The sequence below is a fragment of the Muntiacus reevesi genome, chromosome 10, assembly GCF_963930625.1.
Source record: "Muntiacus reevesi chromosome 10, mMunRee1.1, whole genome shotgun sequence".
Classification (NCBI taxonomy): Eukaryota; Metazoa; Chordata; class Mammalia; order Artiodactyla; family Cervidae; genus Muntiacus; species Muntiacus reevesi.
The window spans coordinates 79,881,781-79,901,853 of NC_089258.1; the positions used below are offsets into that span (position 1 = coordinate 79,881,781).

Below are 20,073 nucleotides of genomic sequence, written 5' to 3' on the forward strand. Positions count from 1 at the left end.
TCTTCAAATCCCACACCCACATATTGTGAACTCATCTGCACCCAGATATGAATAAAGATGAAGAGCATCTTGAGGAAATAGCATCTCCATTCTCAAATGGCAAAAGCCGTGGAGCAAAGTCCTCCTAGCATCTGAGGGAATCTCTTGGAGGGACAAGAAAGATCCCGAGAGCCACCATGTTGTCAGAAAAAAACTCATATCCTTCTATGACAACCTGCCCACTGGGCATTTAAAGTGAAAAAGGACCTTGGAAGTCCTTTCCAATTTTGAGGTCCTAAGATTCTCTTATAAAGAAATGATTTTTCTTTGTTACTTGACTAAACTAAAGGTAATGATATTTTGGTAGGTCAGCAGCTTAACTCAGCATTTTCTTATGGAGAATCGGTCCAGGAGACCTTATGTGGGGTGAACGAGGAAAAAACTCAGACTACTCACAGCTTCTTCTCTACAAGAATTATTTTTCCTTCATCTCCAAAACCACAATTGCAGGAAATTTCCAATACTCAAATGAACTGTTTTCCAAATGTTCGTTTATCAGCTGAACGTTTCCCACTTCATTCATTAGTGTTCATTCTTTCATTCGACAAGAAGTTACTGAGTGCCTACTAAGCACCCAGCTGGCAGCGAGCATCAGATATCATGCTATGAAAAAGGCACATCTTTTCCCAGAGATGTTACACAAAGTGGCTAGGTACCAGGCTAATCTACAGTAAGCTCCCGTATGAGTCATCTCAGGCTGCCATAACAGAATACCATAGCCTGGGTGCAGCAGGAATTTTGTTTCTCCCAGTTTTAGTGACTAGAAGTCCAAGATCAGGTGCCAGCATGGGCGATGTCTGGTGAGGGCCCTCCTCCTTGGGTCACAGAAGACCCTGTTCTTCCTGTATCCTCACGTGGTCCTTCCTGGGCGTGTGTCCATGGAAGGAGAGGAAGCAAACTCTCACTGTCTGGCCCCATCCTCCTGACCTCTCCCAACCCTAATCACCGCCCAGAGGTCCCATCTCCAGATAACATCACATTAGGGGTTGCGGCTCCAACACCTCCTTCACAGTAAATATGCTATTTGACTCACAATGTTAATTTCTATAAACCTAAGTGTATGCCAGCAAATTTGGAAAACTCAGCAGTGGCCACAGGACTGGAAAAGGTCAGTTTTCATTGCAATCCCAAAGAAAGGCAATGCCAAGGAATGCTCGAACTACCACACAATTGCACTCTTCTCACACGCTACTAAAGTAATGCTTAAAATTCTCCAAGCCAGGCTTCAGCAATACGTGAACTCTGAACTTCCAGATATTCAAGCTGGCTTTAGAAAAGGCAGAGGAGCCAGAGATCAAATTGCCAACATCTGTTGGATCATCGAAAGAGCAAGAGGGTTCCAGAAAAACATCTACTTCTGCTTTATTGACTATGCCAAAGCCCTTGACTGTGTGGATCAAAATAAACTGTGGAAAATTCTGAAAGAGATGGGAATACCCAGCCACCTGACCTGCCTCTTGAGAAACCTATATGCAGGTCAGGAAGCAACAGTTAGAACTGGACATGAAACAACACACCGGTTCCAAATAGGAAAAGGAGTACGTCAAGGCTGTATATTGCCACCTTACGTATTTAACTTATATACAGAGTACATCATGAGAAACGCTGGGCTGGAGGAAGCACAAGTTGGAATCAAGACTGCCAGGAGAAATGTCAATAACCTCAGCATGGCATCAGGTCCCATCACTTCAAGGCAAATAGATGGGGAAACAGTGGAAACAGTGTCAGACTTTATTTTTTTGGGCTCCAAAATCACTGCAGATGGTGATTGAAGCCATGAAATTAAAAGACACTTACTCCTTGGAAGGAAAGTTATGACCAACCTAGATAGCATATTAAAAAGCAGAGACATTACTTTGCCAACAAAGGTCTGTCTAGTCAAGGCTATGGTTTTTCCAGTTGTCATGTATGGATGTGAGAGTTGGACTGTGAAGAAAGCTGAGCGCCAAAAAATTGATGCTTTTGAACTGTGGTGTTGGAGAAGACTCTTGAGAGTCCCTTGGACTGCAAGGAGATCCAACCAGTCCATCCTAAAGGAGATTAGTCCTGGGTGTTCATTGGAAGGACTGATGTTGAAGCTGAAACTCATACTTTGGCCACCTCATGGGAAGAGCTGACTCATTGGAAAAGACCCTGATGCTGGGAGGGATTGGGGGCAGGAGGAGAAGGGGACAACAGAGGATGAGATGCCTGGATGGCATCACAGACTCGATGGGCATGAGTTTGAGTAAACTCCGGGAGTTGGTGATGGACAGGGAGGCCTGGCGTGCTGCGATTCATGGGGTTGCAAAGAGTAAGACACGACTGAGCGACTGAACTGAACTGAAGTGTTTCATAGGGCTTCCCAGGTGGCGCTAGTGGTAAAGAACCTGCTTGCCAACGCAGGAGATGTAAGAGATGCGGGTTCAACCGCTGGGTGGGGAAGATCCCCTGGAGGAAGTAATGGCAACCCACTCCAATATTCTGCCTGGAAAATCCCATGGACAGAGGAGCCTGGCGGGCTACAGTCCATGGGGTCGCAGAGAGTCAGACACACTGAAGCGACTTAGCATGCAAGTGTTTCACATCCACCTCAGAAGAGTAAGCCCTTGGCTTCTCTGCAGTTTGGCTCCCGCAGAGGTTGGTGAGGAAACCTCTCACTGACGGGGGTGAGAGCCACGGTAGCATCAGACACCTCAGTCCTGAGGGCCCAGGTGGCTTAGAGCTTGGAGCAGACTGAGGCAGACCAAGGCTCAGGTCAGCTCCTGGAGCAGAGGCGGCAGTGTTCTGCAGTGGGGCCAGGATCTAGCTCTGATGCGATTTTCAAAGATAGCTGTCCTGACTTCAAGGCCCACCTGCAACTATGAAGCGTCTCCTGATCACGTTCAACTAGGAAATACCAAAAAATGAACACAGATAACACAGAATCACAGTAACACCAGGATTCAAGGCATTATAATCAGCCTGAAAAGAAAGTGTTAGTCGCTCAGTTGTGTCCGACTCTTTGCAACCCCATGGACTGTAGCCCGCCAGGCTCCTCTGTCCATGGAATTCTCCAGGCAAGAATACTGGAGTAGGCTGCCATTCCCTTCTCCAGGGAATTTTTCTGACCCAGGGATCGAACCTGGGGCTTCTGCATTGCGGGCAGATTCTTTACCATCTGGGACCACCAGGGAAGCCAGTTGTCACAAAGTTGCAATGACAGAGAGCTTTTCGCCAGGCCTGATGAAGTAGGCTGGGGGCCTGTCCACCTCTCTACTTTTCAGAAGCCAGCATCCACCAAGGTCCCTCAGCTAGAAACAATTCTACTCTCCTCTTAAGGTATGATCATTTCCATAAAAGCCTATGTGATCAAAGCCAACCTGGAATGGAAAGGACTCGAAAGAGGGGAAACTGCACAAACATTAAGTGCAGATCCTGACATGACCCCAACTAACACCTCGCAGGGCTGACTGTACCTCGAAGGAACAGTCACCACACACAGCGTGGAGGCAGCTTGCCCCCTCTTCCCCATAATCTCGAATCCAAACAGAAGCAATGAATAGCTCTCAGCTGGATCTGTGACATCCAGCCTTTCAAAATGGCATGTCAAGCTCCTTGCAATGTTTTTAACAGAATGAAGGAGAAAAAACACTCCTACATTTCTCTTCCCCCATCGATCGTTAAAATTAAAAAGGCAGGTGAGGATACCCAGGAAGCTCTGGATGAATGAGATGAGACCAGGCTTGGGCTGCTCTGAGCGCAGGGCTCTGCCCATAGCACACTGGGCCCTGGGCACAATTCTAACCCGTGACTGGTACTTTGCAAGGGCTTTTATCTCCATAGTCCAAAAGGTTCCTCACTGCAAGGCCGGTAGGACAAGAAACAGCAGAGCCACGTGGCAGAAAACCGGAGCTCCGAGACCTTGGGGGAATCACCTGTGGCCACACAGCCACTGTCAGTGTTAGCCACTCAGTCGTGTCAGACTCCCTGCGACCCCATGGACTGTAGCCCTCCAGGGTCCTCTGTCCCTGGAACTTTCCAGGCATGAATACTGGAGTGAATCGCCATTCCCTTCTCCAGGGGATGTTCCCGACCCAGGGATCGAACCCGGGTCTCCTGCATTGATGGCAGACTCTTTACCATCTGAGCCACCAGGGATGAGAGTGTCAGAACCACATTCAAAATTGGTCCAGTGTTCAACTGCAACCTCATGGGGACACAGTTTGGGGGTCTGGAGTCCCCGTCTCCTACGGGAGATTGGATACAGCCTCTGGATATGCTTTGCTTTGTTTATTTCGCTTATTTTTTAAATTGAATTAGTTCTACCATTAAACCTCAGGAGCTTTTGCATGTGAATCCAGATGTCTGACTTTTTTTTTTTTTTTGGAAAATCCAAAGCTTAGACCTGTGCTGTTGCGGGCAACAGAAAGGCAGGGCGAAGAGGAGACCGCCGGGCCCTTCGCCCATAACCCAGATGTGATCAAAGCCCCACTCCCTCCACCGGCTCACACTCAGCCGCACAAAGCCTTCACACTCCGTGCTGTCCTTCTCTTCAATGCCTCTGGTAACGGGACCCTCTTCTCCTGAGAGGCCGCCACCTGTCTTGCCAGTTACACGGGCTTTTATCACCAGTCTTTTTTGGATTCGCTTCAAATGCCCCTGGCTCCATAAAGTCCATTCTGACATGCCTGGAAGAGCTAACCAGGCTTTGTTCAAGTCTCTTCGACATTTTCTTCTGCTTGTTTCATTGGACCATACGTGCGCTATTCAGTCCTGAGTACAGAGGAAGCAATCCCAATGTGGTGCTCAATCCTAAAATCAAAGACTTACCATGCCTCAGAGACTATTCAAAGTGCCTTATGCATACTAACTCACGTCAGCCTCACAACGACCGCTTATCATACCCATTTGATGCAGAGAAAATTGAGGTGTGTTAAATGTTAAAAGCGAGGACAGCCTCCCAGATTCCCTGACCCAACCGTTAAGTGGCAGAAGAGGCATGGGAATGGGGTCTGGCGACCTCTGGATGAGAAGGTGGATTGGATGGACACTTAGACAGAAGGAAGGGAGGGAGAGAAGAAGGGAAAGCAAGAGAGAAGGAAAGAGGGACAGATGAGCTGTTGGGAGCTGGTAACAGCAGATGGAGGCAGTTTCGTGGCAGCAACTGTAATCCTGGGCAGGGGGCGGGCAGGGGCTCTGGTGTGGACTAGTCATTTTTAACAGTAGACTCTCCGGGAAGACTGCTCTGCTTTAGAACGTCAGTCAGTTTCTGGGGTGTAGATGGCCCACCACAGCTGATGTGAAGCTACCATATGACCCCACCCAGTGCAGAGTTTGAGAGGCGTGAAGACTTGTCCATACTAACTAGTATGAGCACGCCAGCTTGAATGCCTCAGGATGTAGATGCACCAAGGAAAATGCCAGCTGAAGACCCAGGCAGGTGAGGAAGGACCCACTGAAGCATCATAAGGATCTACTTCCAGAGGTGACCAGGAGTACCTGAGCTGTTTTCAGCAGGAGGGACACGACTCCACGGTTATGAAGGGTTAGACACAGATGCGCACTCAGTCCACACTTCAGGAGCTCCTCCTCTGTCTCCCCTGAGCGATGACTCTTGTTGCGAGGAAAGTTATCAACCATCCCACTCCTTCCCGACTCCATCCCTGTGCCTGCCAGCATCCTCTCCTCCATCCCCTCACTCGAGTCGCAGCCCCTCGGGGTGGTGGGGAGTCTCCACGTGTCACTGTTGGATCTGTGCTGCCTAAGGAAGGTGGTGCAAAGCAATGAGCCTGAGCCATCTAGCAGAGGGAGCCCCGTCTCAGGAGTATAAAGGAAACAATGCCACTGCAGACCACAGCGCTGGAAGGGGCTTTGGAAACCAGCTGGCTTCCAAACACCCGCTCACCGAGGAAGGAGAGCAGAAGGCAATCGTCTTGGCCAGCCCAAAGACCCCGAGCTGGTAAGGTTCAAAGCTGGACTGAGGACCAGGCTGCCCGGCTCCTGGATGAATGCTCTACATGCACATAAAGACGAAGTTTCTGAGATGCTGTGTACCCCCTGCAGAGCCAAAGGCTTTCTTAGAAGAGTCTTTTTTTTTTCTACCGAGCTGGTTCCACTTCACCAGCTGGAACAGAGAGACACAAGGCAATCTCCAGAAGCAGGATCCTGCTGTCATTTCCCCCAGCACAGGACAACACGAGCCATCTGCTCAGGGAACACGCTGTGACCTCGGTCCACCTCCCTCACTCGAGGTCTTATGATCCAGTCTAAGAACTCTCCAGGTCCTGGCCTCTTCCCATGGGGCCTCCCTCCATCTGCCTGCTCTGAAGCCATTTCCTGGTAAGTAGGATGGGCAGGGACAGGAAGTAAACCCTGCAAAGCCATTGTGGCAGCTCTGCTTTGGAAAAAAAAAAAAAAAAAGATTGTTGCAGAAGGTGAAACTTCCAGCTGAAATGCACCGTAGTCTAATAATTCAGCCTTGCTTCAGGTGAAATTGGCCGAGGCGTCATGACATCTGGCCCAGGCAGCAATCAGGAACTGGAATGTGGGCCAGCGTCCACCCGGCCAGGACCCAGAGGCTGCAGCTATTCCAAGGAAGCCCATTGTCCAGTCCTTACAGAGGCTTCCTCCAGCCTGGCTGTGACCTGCCATGTGGCTTCTTTCAGCTGGAATCGGTCTCCACTTCCCAACGCCCATCAGTGGCCACCACCATGACCCCTGGGAACAGGGCAGATAATGACAATCCCTTGGGCCAGAGAAGTGAAAACTGATCTGGGGAGAGAGACCCCTGGGGAGGTGATAGCAGCTGAAAGAAAGAAAAGAAAGAAAGTGAAGTCGCTCAGCCGTGTCCGGTTCTTTGTGACCCCAAGAACTGTAGTCCTCCAGGCTCCTCCGTCCACGTGATTTTCCAGGCAAGAACACTGGAGTGGGTTACCATTTCCTTCTCCAGGGGATCTTCCCGACCCAGGGATTGAACCCGGGTCTCCCGCATTGCAGGCACGAGCTTTACCATCTGAGCCACCAGGGAAGTGGTAGATAGCAGAGGAGGGACCTTATGTTGCCATTTGTCCAGGCCCATCCCAATTCACACCCACTTTGTACAGCAATAACTAGGCCCCCCTTCCTTCTCGAAAGTACCCCGATCATCTGTGGTCACCCTAGCCACAGTCCTCTCCAAGGCGTCTATCAACAGAATTCCAGGAATCCATGAACTTGAACGTGACAACAGTCACGAAAGTGCTTCCTGACAATGAGCTACAATTTAGCGTCTCATTCTATTATAAACGCAGGCCACAAACTTCAGACGGAGTACGAGTACCAGTGACACTGTCACCCAAACATACAAGTGGGATGCTTTCCTATCGTGGTTCAGGCCTGCAGTTACCCAAGGCAGCATCACACTCATCCAATTATTGGTCCGATCTTGTTACACTGATGCTAGTAGGTCACAGTGGTTTATGTAGCATGTAAAATGGTCTCAATAAGATTTGTGTTATAATCTTACGTGTTGCAAGGAGTACATTGAAACACACCGTTCTAGGGTCCCTAAACTTGTCAGAACACCAAAAGGCACCGTGGCATAAATATGATTAAGAGGCTTTGGCCTGGTGTTGCAGAAGCCACCTTCGCCAAGGACAGAGGGCGTGGGAAGGAAATCCTGCCCTCTGGGTGAGGTCTCAGCCTGCCCCTGAGTTGATCCCGACCTTGAGGAATTATGCAGGGGCTCTGACAGTGTGTGCACCTCTTCTCCAGGCCTTTGTCATTCCCATTAGCTTTCTTCATCTTCTCTTATTTTTATGCCTTTCTTTATCCTTCGGGTTTGTCTTAAAGCAAGTGTCTGTTCGTCTTCCTCTGCTGATCGCTGGGCCCTTTTCCTTTGGGTGGTCCATTTCCCCTGATGCTTGCCTCCTCCCACCCCCCTTTTCTCCTACTTCCGCCTCCACCGCTTCTCCGGGACCTCTCTCCTGGGCCTCCTGACCCGGCGGGCTCTCATCCATTCTTTTTTCATAGGTTTTGTAGCAAGGGCTTCACGCACCAAGGGTCTGCATACTATCTTTCATTGGAGCAGGATATTCATTATGTTGATAAGAAGGGTTTTTGAGAAGCAACTAAAAAACTGACTGCACACCCAAATAAATGACTCCGAAACACCCCACGGCAGGAGATGCTATAATTCTGACAACCTAAGCTTAAATGTAATCTGTAGAAAGGATGGCAAGCATTCCTGCTTGATAATTCCTGCTGACCTGATGTCTAGGGAAGGTCAGCTAGCTGGGGCCAGGATTCCTCGCCGAGCATCACTTCCCAGTGTAGCCACAGAAGGATCCTGCTTAGTCACTGCTACCGGGTGAGCCCTCTGTATGCAGGCCTCTACAAGCACTGCTTCTCCAGATCAGAATCGAGGCAGACTCGAGGAGAAGTCAGTGGGACTCAAGGACCTCTGTGCTTTAGCAGGGGACAAAGCAGCCTGCGTCTTCTCCTTCCTCCCACCAGGGGAGAATTTGTGTCCTGAAACAGCCATGTCCCCCAGCAAGGGACTGATTACTTATATGCAGACTGAAAAGTCTATCAATGGTCTAAAGAAAAGAAGAAGAGGGAAAGGAGGCAGGAGAAAAGAAAGAAAGAAGGAACCAATCTAAATTTGTGTTACTCCATGCTTAAGAGTGACTCACAATATTATATTTTTTTTATTTTTTATATTTGTTCCCATTTTACTTCCACTAAAAGGCACAAATCCTTTTTCAAGCACTGTCGCAAATCCTTTTTTCAAAACCTGTCCCTGGACAAGTATTAACATAAAAAGCAGCTCAGAGAATGTAGGAGAAATTGAAACCATAAATTTTATAATATCTGTTAATTTATCCTCCAAAAGAAAAAAGTCTTTATCAGAGTGGTTCTTTTTCAGTACACGCGTGCATGCATGCTAAGTCACTTCAGTCATGTCCAAGTCTGTGCGAACCCATGGACTGTAGCCCACCAGGCTCCTCTGTCCATGGGAGTCTCCAGGCAAGAATACTGGAGAGGGTTGCCATGCCGTCCTCCAGGGGATCTTCCCGACCCAGGGATTGAACCTGCATCTCTTAAGTCTCCTGCATTGGCAGGCGGGTTCTTTAACACTGGCACCACCTGGGAAGCCCTTTTCAATACTTAATTCAGATTTTTTAAAAAATTTTTAAATATTATATAGCCCTTACTCACTTTGGGAAAATACGGTCCAAACTTGTCAGGTCTTGAGAAGGTTGCAGACTTCATTCTTGCCTCAAGTGGCTATTTCATACGTCATGTTGTGATGCATTAATTCACCAAGTCTTTACGAAGCACAGATAGCTATACACCAGTATGTCAGATCTAAGAGCTGCCATTCTGGTTCCCAATCACTTGTAGAATAAAGCTCATCAGAGCCACAATCTGAAGACAAATCCTGCGGATTATTCAAATCTAGATTAAGATATTATATTTTTATTTAAAATAAAGCCAATGAAGAAATAGCTTCTCAGGTTCTACCTGGCTATATTTTCTTTTCCTTATCTTCCCCCTGTCATCACCTTCAAATCCCACATATCCTTATTATTTGGGTTCTCTTGTTAATAAAAACAGGTCAAATTCAGATGCTCTGGTTCTTCATTCTCTTATTTTTAGCTATCTCACCAAAACTGAGAATTCTAATTCTTACTATGTATTGTATAAAGATAGTTATTCACTGTGTTTTGAATAAAAAGGTTTTATGTGTTTCATAACCTTTTTCCAGCACATGTTGCTCGATAATAGTCGCTCTTCTGTCAACAAACTTGTGTTTGTATGGCTTAAGATAAATATACCCCCAACGAACTGTCCCCGTAGGAGCGCTGTGTGGGCCACAGGCAGTGAGCGTGCGAGTTGGCAGAAGGGATGTGGGCCACACTCATGGGACACGGAGACAAGGAGCGCCCCCGGCACCCCTGAAAAGCTCGGAACTGGGAACCAGGATGTCGGCCCAGGGGCGGACAGAGTCATCCTCCTGTGGTTCCCAAGAGAGGGACCCCTTCTCTGGGAGACTGTCATGCCTGATTTCAGTGCCACGTGGTTTCTGCTCCAACACTGCGGGAATCCAGCTAAAGCAGCAAGCCCTCCTTCAGAAGATCACCCTTCTAGGATGATTTGAGGTTCAGGGGTCTCCCTGCGGACTGGGGCATCGATCGGTACGTACTTTTCCCTCCTTATAGTAAAAACAACATGCGTTTCTAATGAACTCTCTAGAAAGCGAATGCTTCCCTTGAGATAACCAAGATCAGTCAGCCCTGAGGAGGTGGGCAGGAGGGGAGGCGGGAAGGACAGCATCCGCAGGGCACACCAAAGCCCTCTGTCACCCAAGCCTCCTTCCATCTCCCCCCACCCCTGCCTCACCCCCACATGGGTGTCCTTGCTGCCTAAAGGCCTCCATCCTGGCTTGTCACAGCAACAGGGGTGAAAAGCTTGTTCCAGGGGACATAAAAGGCACCAAATCTCCACCATCTGCCTGCAACTCTTACCTCCCCCGCCTCAGTGTGACTGAGAAACAGGCTTTCCCAATTTCCTCTCTGTTTACTTTTTGTTGATTCAGCTCCAGGGGAAGAGCATCTTGATATTGTAGCTGCAGGGGAGAAGAAGGGGATGTTCTTAGGAATCGGAATTCTGTCCTACAGGAACGCCCAGGGGCATACGGAATGCCCAAACTGCTAGGGAAACTCCCCTTTGCTAAAGGGGCTCAGTGAGTGAGACGCGGCAAAGAATAATTTCCCTGTTTCTGAGCCTCGAGTATGTCTGTTTCTGAGTCCCAAGTATGTCCAGCAGAAAGATGTGGTTTTGCCTCAAGTTGACAGCAGCCTCAAGTTTAGGATCAGAAATCAGAAACCAATGATCAGAAATCCAGGAGAAATAGCACCAAATCGTTTCATTGGACACAAAAGGATTTTTCCCTCTGAGGTCCCATATTTTCTCTTATTTTCACAAACACCTGCAGGTGGGGGAAGACAGAGCCATTCCACTGGACAGAAGGATGTGGCTAAAATGGCTGAGCATGCCTTTAATTTTCTTTAGAATTATGGAAAAGGCTGCACAGTTAGTCTTTTATCAGAAGACTTACAAGTGGTCTACTGCAGTTTTTGTCAAAAGACATACATTTGTGGTGGTTTAACCATTCTACGATCGTGGCTTTTTTCTGGTTATGCAGATGGAGGCATTTATGCCAAATTAGCAAAGAGCTCTACTTTTTTAATAAAGTTTTTCCCTAATCCATTTTTTACAGATTAATTTTAAGATGCTGAAAAACCACCGCGGTGAACGCAATGTCTGTGTGCATCAACATGGGCTACTTCAACCAAGGGTCAGAGGACAGTGGTTCTAGTACTAGTGGTGCTAGGAACACACAAAAATGACCTTCTTCAGGGAATCTCCTTCCCGCCTCTGGGCTGGGAGGGACAGATCTGAGAAGTCCCTCGCTCTGATATTCTGGGATTCAGTCACAAGAAATAGACTCTTGCAGAATCCAGTGTCTACAATCTGTGTCTCTGGAGCGGACCCTGATCACACTCATATCCTCCTTACATATCTCATCACTTTTACAAAGGGGCTTCCCAGGTGGCGCTAGTAGTGAAGACCTGCCTGCCAACGCAGGAGACATAAGAGACACGGGTTCGATCCCTGGGTCTAGAAGATCCCTTGAGGAGGGCATGGCCACCCACTCCAGTATGCTTGCCTGGAGAATCCCATGGGCAGAGGAACCTGGCAGGCTATAACAGTCCATGGGGTCGCAAAGAGTCAGACACGACTGAAATGACTTACCATGCACACTCTCCAAAAGAATCAGAAAAGAAGTCCAGTGCCGGCAGCCAACTGCCTAAACCTGCTTCCAGAGCCAGGATCCCACCCTCCCGAGGTGCGCCCCAAGGGACCTGATCGTCCCCAGAAACCTCACAGGCCAGCACGGCGCTGCCAACACGGCCCCGGGCTGGAGCAGAAGACTAGGGCCTCCCCCACCTCCTGTGGTCAAAGGCTCTGTGGGAGCAAGTGGGGTTCAAAGCAGGGACAGACGAGCTGTCCTCCACCCAAGACAAACCCGCCCCGCCACTTACTGGCTGGGCAACAACGAGCAAACTGATGACTTCCTCCACGGCTTAGTTTTCAGAATAACTCTCCTCCTGGGTTGTGAGGAGGGCTGTGCCCAGGAAACCATCAGAGACTGGCACAGGGTAAAGGCCGGTGTGGACGATCGTCCCTGCTACCTGGCCCCTCAGAAGATCTCCCCAGCAACCTGCACAAGCACCTTGGTGCGGATGCTAAGGCCTCCTTCAGCAGCTGCCAAGGGGACTTTCCTGGTGGTCCAGGGGTTGACAATCTGGCTGCCAACGTAGGGGACACCAGTCCTCTCCCTGGTCCGGAAGGATTCCACATGCCAGGGAACAACTGAGCCCGATGTCACAGCTACTGAAGCCTGAGGGCTCTAGAGCCCAGGCACCTAGGGAGGGTAGCCACACTCTCCTAGGGAGGGTAGCCCCACTCTCCCGCAACTAGAAAAAGCCTGCCCGCGGCAAGACCACCGCAACCAAACAAATGATTTTCAAAGAGCTGCCAAAGGACACGTTCCTTCTCTTTCTGCAAGCAAAGCAAGTGGGCAGAACACAAGCAGGCCCTAAGAGAGAAGCAGGCCCTGGACGTCAAAAGCTCAATGGTGAGCTTGAGCGAGGGACTTAATTCTAGGATCCTACCTCGAAAGCCAGGGAATTCGGAAGAGACCAAAGCTGGCCTGTGGGGTGTGGCCTTGGCGCTCAGAAGCTGCACCCCAGCCTCGTCCCAGGGCACCCCCGACAGCTGCTTGGGGCTCTGGAGCTTGCCTTCGGGAGGCAGGGCGTGCGCGGCCGCAGGGGGACCCTGGATGGAGGGGAATAACCCAACTCAGGACCCCTCCCTGAGTCCGGGCCAGTCGAAGTCTCTTCCAGAAGGGTCTGTCTGGCCCAAGCCTGGGGTCCAACAGAGGGCTCTGCGCGGAGTTCTGCTTTCTCCCAGCTCGGATCCGGGGATGTCTGCAGGGGAACCGCAGGGACGAAACGGGGGTCCCCCTCCGCGCCTGCACGTGGGAGAGCTGTGCAGGGACCACCCGAGGGTTTCGGGCGCTCCAGACCCAGGCAACGTTCAAACCCTTCTTCTCTGAAGCCGGGAGGAAGCGACCCGGACCGGAGTCTCAGCCGAAGGCGCCACTTTGAGAGGGGCGTGCACCTCCTCAGAGAGAGCAAGGGTTAAACCCGGAGCTGCCAGGCCTTTGAGAGCCTAGCGAGTTCCCCGCCGGCCTCCGCGGGGCAAGGGGGCTCCCTTTTCTTCTCCACAGCACTCTAGGGACCCCCCCTCCCAATGGCCTTCCCCACCACACTGCTGGGGTGCCAAGGAGGAAAGGGGCTGGCCTTCCCGCATCCGCCAAGACGCCTGGAACAGCCCAGAGGGTCTACCTGGGGGCTGAGAGGTGGACCGAGTCCCCTCTGCCCGGGGCCCCGGGTCTGGGAGCCAGGCCTCCCCTCTCCCGAGGCCCGCACCCCCGCGCCCTGCGCCCGGCCTTTCGCCGCACCCCCTCCCGCATCAGCGCTCCGGAGCCGCCGGGGGGCTCGGGGCTCCCCGGGTCGCTCGCTCCGCCCAGGGGGGAGGCGCGGGAGGCGGGGGAGGGGGCTGGCGCAGCAGCCGCGGCCCCTGCGCCGTCCTCCCACCGCCTGGGACCCGGGTCTCCACGCCCAGGCGCCGGGGACACTCCCCAAGCAGCACACAGCCTCCCCCCAATCCCGGAATCCCCTTCCCACCCCGCGGCTGCGGAAACACCCCGAACTCCTAGGCGCCGGGCTGGGAGGGTGGGCGTGGGCCGGCCGGCCGGGCTGCGGAAGGGGAAAGGTACAGCCGCGGGCGCTGGGGCAGGGGACGCGGGGTCCTCCTGGAGCTGGGAAAGCGCCCCCAGACCACTCAGCCACCGCCCAAGACGCCAACGGACACGGTCTGTTCCATCCGGAGACGGAGATAGCCCCAGTCCAGGCATCAGAAGCCGGCCTTCCCACGCCCCCCACCCCCGGCCCGGCATTCGGCGGCTGGGGTCGGTCCCACGGCGCTTCCCCGCGTACCCGCCTCCTCCCCCAGCCGTATTTACACACCCGGTCGGCGCCCTCCACACTCGGATTCCCAGAAGACGGCTTGGGGAGCCGGCCCCTCGTCCACTTGAACCGAGCTTTTGGGTCTCCCCTCAACCCGATCCGTCTCCACCTTCAGCTTCCTCCCACCACCCCCCAACACCCCGCCGGCCACCTTTGCCCACCCCAAACCACTTACTTCACCCACCCGGATCTGCACTTGCTTCCCACGGCGCACAGCCGCAAACCACTGCGAGGGTTTCATGACCGAGTTGGGGGTGGCACACGGGAGAACCGACCGACTCCCGCCGCGCCGGACGGAGCCCCGGGGCGGGGGGCAGGGGGGCAGCCTCCCCCCGCGTCCCACCGATTCTATTTCACCCTCCTGGCTCCTACTCAGCCGCTACAGGCAGGATGAGCACCGCTGGGTCCCAGACCCTCGCCCCTCCGCAGGGAGCGAAAAGTCGACTGGCAAGAACACAGAGAAATAGACAGATGTCTCCGGCGAGGCGGGGAGGGGGGCGGGAGGGGGGATGGGGGGAAGGGCGCAAGCGAGAACTAGACGTGCAACTTGCACGCACTGGCTGAGCGCCGCGCAGTGAGGGGGCACAAAAGTTTGCAGACTGTGGCACTGCAGCCAGCGGCACGCGAGCAAAGAGGGTCGACAACCGCCCCCCACCTCCCACCCAGCACCACCTCTCCCGCCACTCGCCAGGAGGGGGTCTCTCCAAGGATCTGCGCCAGGGAGCCTGGGGGTTGGACACGGCTCAGAAATGGGGTGATGGTTCTTCTCTACGGGTTCCGGGGAGGGACGGCCTAGGTACCCGGGCAGAGGGGCCAACGCGGCGCTGGGCGAAAAGCAACAGGCGGCTGCGCCTTACCTTGCGCCAGTCCGCGGCCGGGGCGGCTGCTCCATCCTCGCAGCGCACGGAGGAGGCGTTGGGTGCGTCTGCGGGGCGGCGTGCGCGCTGCCAGACCCGCAGCAGCCGCCGTCCCCGCCCGACTGCCCGCCGGGCTGCCTGCCTCGGACCGGGCCGGCCGGGTGGGCCGGTTCTCCCGCGGCGGCGGCGGCGGCGGCGGCGTTGGTGCGCGGGACGCGGGCGGTGAGTGGCTGGGCCGCCGTCCCCCGGCGCCTCGGCGGGGAGAGGGCGCGGCCCCCGGGGGCGCGAGGAGGCGCTGCCGGGCTCCCGCTGCAGCGGCAGCCGCTGCAGACCCGGCGCCGGGCCCGGAGCCTCGCTGGAGGGAGCAGACAAAGCGCCGCCCGCCCAGAAGCGATCGGCTCGGTCGCTAGAGGAGAATCGCCTCCAAAGCCGGGCCGGGGAGGAGGGAGGAGGAGGAGGAGGAGGCTGGGGACGGCAGGAGCGGCGGGGGACGAGCGCGACAGCCCGAGCCCAGCCTCGGCGGCGCGGGCGCTGCCCTCCCGCCTCCCGGGCGGGGGTCCGCGAGGGAGCGAGGGGGCGGGGGCTGAGCGATCGCCGCAGGAGCCGCGGAGCTGGGGCGCCAGCGCTCGCTCGGCGCGCCGCCCTCGCCCCCCTCGCTCACACCTCCTGGCATAGCTCCACTCTCAGCATGCTACGGCCCGATCCTTTCTCCTCTGTTTTTTTCTAACTCTCGAGATCAGAACCGAATTTAGCTGGCCGGAGCAGCACAACGTGGGGATATGGGTGGATGAACCTCTAAATTTGAAGAAAGGAGGATGCTTGAAATCCTTTCGACAGACGATGGTCCACTGGGTGCCCAGTATCGCGCTCGGCTATTTTGCCCGAGGGTGATTAAGTGGGATACCACTCCTGCCCCCGCCCCAAGACTCCAAGATCAGACCCTGGAAAAGACCCCTGCAGCTCCTGAAGCCCAAAGTTTTGGGCTCAGAGCCCTCTCCCCGCCCCCCACCCTTCCCCCAGCCAGTCCAATCAGTTTCCCAAAGCAGAAGGTGTTAGAAAATTAATTTTTTCCCTCCTCTCCCGGGGAGGAGTGTGCATGTATGTGATGCCGAAATGGAGTCTTTAAGTCCCTTAAGAAAGTGTGTGTAAGATTAAAGCAAATTACTGGTTTTCATAACGGTATTGTTTCATGATGTAAATTATTTATCAAATCTATACCAAAAGGAAAAAATTAAAAATTGGGCCAGAGGACCTGGCCTCCCCAGGGTCTACAGATACCACCTTCTTTTATAGCCCATCCTCTCTCTCACCCCAGGCAGAATTAATCTTCCCTTCTCTTTGCTGTCACATTGTATTTGCCAGTCACTTGCAGGATTTACATATTTATAGATTTGTTTAGAGATTCTATTGCTTCACTCACCTGTGAGTATTGTTAATTTTTTTTTCTCCACTGCAACATCCAGCAATGTGTTGTATCTAAGTGGTAGGGTTCTCAAGGAAAGCTTAACCAGTGGAAGGTCAATTTCTCCTTCAAGCAGCCAAATCCCAGTGTCTCTAGAATCACAAGGACTCAGTGAAGAAATCTGTAAGAGTTTGGGTGGAACAGAAGACACAGACAGTTACACTCACACCTCTGAGAGCTAGAAACATAAAATTGTGTGCTTCATTCTTGTTTCTAAACAATCTCTCACTGACCACCCCCACCTCTGTCTGCAGAATTCCCAAAGGCACAGAAAACCAAACTGTTGTGCAACTGCATAGGGTGAAAAGTACATACCCAGCGCTAACACCTGAAACAAACCCATTCCAGGTGAGAAGAACCAGACCATTTTTATCATTTCATGACCCTGGTCAAGTCTGTTGGAAGCCTGCCAAGATTCCCTCCTTTCCAGTGTGGCTGTCTTATTCTGGATGCATTTTCAAACTGTCTGAACAGTATTTCATTGCCAACAGAGTTTGTGCCTTATGGCTTAGGGATCTATTAAATAATCCTTTATCTTCTGTCCTCACTTTCTATCAACTATAGGACAGATACCCCAGATCAGGGCTGCACTATGAAAAAGGTCCATAAATGTGTAGGAGATTGGGGGGGGGGGGGGGGAATGACTCCTAAGATATTTTCTAAGATGATACTGTGATTGGAAAGTTGTAGTTTGAAGTTTTGTTTATTTATTTTGTTTTGTTGTTTAGATAAAGTCACAGGTAAATATGGATGGCAGGTGTGTAATTTGGTATAGTTTTTTTTTTTCTGAAGGGAAATTTGGCAGTACTATTGAAAACACAAAGTATTTGCATGTCATTGTCCTGATGACTCTATTTCTAGAAATTCATCCTCAGGAAATAATTGAGGATGTACAACAAGATTTATCTACAAGGATGTTTATTGCTGTGATGCTTTTACTAGTAGAAAATCAAAACCAAACTCGTATCTCACAAAAAAGAAATGGTGAAGTAGCTTGAAAAACTATTTCAATATCAGTCAGACATTAAACTGTTGTTGTAAGTGGATAGATGAATATGGTCAGGAATGATGGTTATAGTACCATTTTAGTTGAAAAAATCAGATGGCAGAAGATGAGAAAATAGTGAAAATTAAAATATGAAACAGACAGATCTCGGTTTGGAGTCAGACATTTTTACTTGCTAGCTGTACTGTTCCTCTCTAATACCTTGGTTGTATGATTGGATTGATGTTATTTACCTCATAGTGTTTTTGTGCTTTAAATTAAATAGTATTTATGAAAAACAGTGCAATGCCTAAGGCATAGTAAAATCTCAATATGTTTTCCTTTTGGCCATTATTAACTGTTAAAGATGAGTTTAATACATGTTTTGTTGCATATATATATATATGCATTTAGACTCCTGTGTAGAGTAATATGCACTCTAGACAATAAACATGCAGTTTAAACGATACGCATTGTTTATCCCTCCTAATACTGGGATTATGGGTTTCTTTTTAAAAATTTATGTAGTAACCAAAAGCAGTGGAATTAGTTTCTCTTAATTAAAACAAACAATTTCTAACTGTCGACACAGGAAATCTCTAGACTAGGATGCTTTCTGCTGTAGTCGATTCACATAATCAACAAGACTTGCCGACTGTTGGTGTCACCCAGGCTATAAAAAGGATGAATGACAGGGCATGGAGTTTGTCACCTTCCATATAAACTTGGATTTGTTTTGTAGCAACCAGGAGTCAAGTCCAGCTCAGCAAAATATGCTGCGTTTTTAACATGAAGAGCTGACTGGTTGCTGTTCCCGCCTTAAGAGCCAACACAAAAAAGAAAGAGGAGAGAGAAGTTATATTTGTAACTTTTGATTAGTGAATTGGGGAAGAAAGCCTGGCATTGAAGGGCCATGAGTGTCTGGGACCTTCACATGTACAGTGATGGTCCCTATGGGTTGGAGGTAAAACTTTTGTAAAACTTGTCTGAGTATATTACAAATGTTACAGAAATGTGAAGGCCAACAATATTTACTGGTGTTGTTCATGCAACTTTTTTAAAAAAAATAGGGGTCAATTGTTTTAAAAGGAATATATTTCAGTAATTTTGCATGTAAAGGGAATTCTTTGAATTTTGAATTGTCTCCCTTTGAAACTCTCAACAAGAAAGAGAAATGCATTTCTCTGAGCCCTTGAGTTGAATTTCTGAAATCTGAAGGGTTGGGGTGTCTAAAACTCTGGTGTCTAAGGAGTGAAAGGAATCAAGGCGAAAAGATGTTAATGTCACAAATTCTTTGTGGAAGGTGTGCCGGTTAACTGCTCTTGATAATGAACCACCCTAGAACTTCTTGGCTTAAAATAACAATCCTTCCTCATGCTCAGTCTGAAATCTGGACAAGGCTGAGGGAGGAAGGCTGAGTCCTGGCCTGCACTGTGTGAATTCAGGGCCTCTGCACTCAGAATGGACACTTTCTCTGCCTCCGGGATGGCTCACCCCCCTGCCTGGAAGGCTGAGGGCGGGGTCCTCACTCTCCTTCCACGTTCACCTCTCCATGTGTACCTCTTCACAGCTTCTCACAGATTTCCTCATTTTGTGGCAGTCTGATTCACAAAAAAAGTGACGTCAATAGAAATCAGATCTTCTGTGAATGTGGGAAATCTAAACTAAATATTGCCCATTCTACAAACAATCCTGTCTTCACACAATATTACACATTTTGATCCGAAACTCACCAGGTAAACTATTTAAAAAGATAATCATTTGAATAATTCAGGCAAGTGGATCGAATTTCCTTCCATGTATGGAGATTTTTCATTAAGAATTGGAGGACAAGCTAGGAATGTAAACTGGTGCAGCCACTATGGAAAAAAGTATGGAGGTTTCTCAAAAAAATTCAAAAGAGAACTCCCATATGACCCAGAAGTCCCACTTCTGGGTGCTTTATTTGAAGGAAACAAAAATCACTCACTTGGAAAGATATTTATACCCCCATGTTCATTGCAACATTATTTGCAATAGCCAGGATATGGAAACAACCTGTGTTAATCAACAGATAGAAGGATAAAGTAAACGTAGAGTATATAAGTGTAATGGAATAGTACTCAGCCATAAAAAAGAAAAATCCTGCCATTTGTGACAACATGGAGTATCTTGAGAGTATTATGCTAAGTGAAATAAGTTAAGGACAAACACTGTATGAGTTCAATGTTTGTGGAATCCACAAAACCAAACAAGACTCATAGATACAGAGAAGAGATTGGTGCTAGCCAAAGGTAGGGGTTGATGGGTGGGAGAAATGAGTTTATTGTTTCACACCAAAAAAAATAACAATAATTTTAAGATTATCCATTTAAATGAATTCAAGGTAATTATATTATATATATATATATATATATATATACACACACACACACACACACTCTTGAGAGTCCCTTAGATAGCAAGGAGATCAAGCCAGTCAATCCTAAAAGAAATCAATACTGAATATTTATTGGAAGGACTGAGGCTACAGCTGAAGCTCTGATAATTTGGCCACCTGATGCAAAGAGCTGACTCATTGGAAAAGACCTTGATGCTGGGAAAGATTGAAGGCGGGAGGAGAAGGGGACGACAGAGGATGAGATGGTT

General features: G+C 50.3%; 1 protein-coding gene across 4 annotated transcripts in view; it reads right to left on the reverse strand.

Moving 5' to 3' along the window:
- Positions 1-15,527, reverse strand: part of LRRC3B (leucine rich repeat containing 3B) — a 95,815-nt gene extending 80,288 nt beyond the window's left edge. The window contains exons 1-2 of one of the 4 annotated variants that reach the window (XM_065946980.1): positions 10,509-10,538; positions 9,199-9,421 (exon numbers count right to left, since the gene is read on the reverse strand). The gene's annotated coding sequence lies outside the window, so the exon portion shown is untranslated. Of the gene's footprint in view, positions 1-9,198; positions 9,422-10,508; positions 10,539-14,316; positions 14,561-14,998 lie in introns of those variants that run through there. The other 3 variants (XM_065946978.1, XM_065946981.1, XM_065946979.1) reach the window with 3 other exon arrangements.
- Positions 15,528-20,073: the final 4,546 nt, after the last annotated feature.